Raw genomic sequence first — 668 nt, 5'->3', positions numbered from 1 at the left:
GAAATATAGAAATATTAGCAGTAGCAGTAATATCTTTATCGTAGTAACAAACCTGTTGTAAGTTTAGTAAAAGTTGTGGAGATTATCATAATTCAGCGTGATAGGGATAATGATAATAACAAGATATCAGTAATTACACAAATTAGTCATAGTGATAAATCATATAAGTAGTAGTAATACATAAGTAATTCATATAAGTAGCAATAATAACAAAGTCAACCAGAGAAACCACACTTCTAATGAAGCCACACTTCTATTGAAACCACACTTCTAATGAAACCACACTTATAACGAAACCACACTTATAACGAAACCACACTTATAACGAAACCACACTTATAACGAAACCACACTTATAACGAAACCACACTTATAACGAAACCAAACTTATAACGAAACCACACTTATAACGAAACCACACTTATAACGAAACCAAACTTATAACGAAACCACACTTACAATGAAACCGTAACGAAATCACACGAACGCCACCACACTACCACACAGATGCAACAATTAACAATCACCCTTTGATCAGGAAGTTTCTCAATCGCGGCAAAGCTTTACGAGTATTCAACAACACAGGAGAAAGTTTATGGCGCTCTAATGGGAAGCCAGTGATCGGCGAGGAATAGTTCGATGGTCGCGTCTGGTGCTGATAGTATTAT

Source organism: Penaeus monodon, chromosome 20 (assembly GCF_015228065.2).
Source record: "Penaeus monodon isolate SGIC_2016 chromosome 20, NSTDA_Pmon_1, whole genome shotgun sequence".
Classification (NCBI taxonomy): domain Eukaryota; kingdom Metazoa; phylum Arthropoda; class Malacostraca; order Decapoda; family Penaeidae; genus Penaeus; species Penaeus monodon.
The sequence above is the reverse complement of the archived record's forward strand: the minus strand, read 5'-3'. Positions refer to the sequence as shown.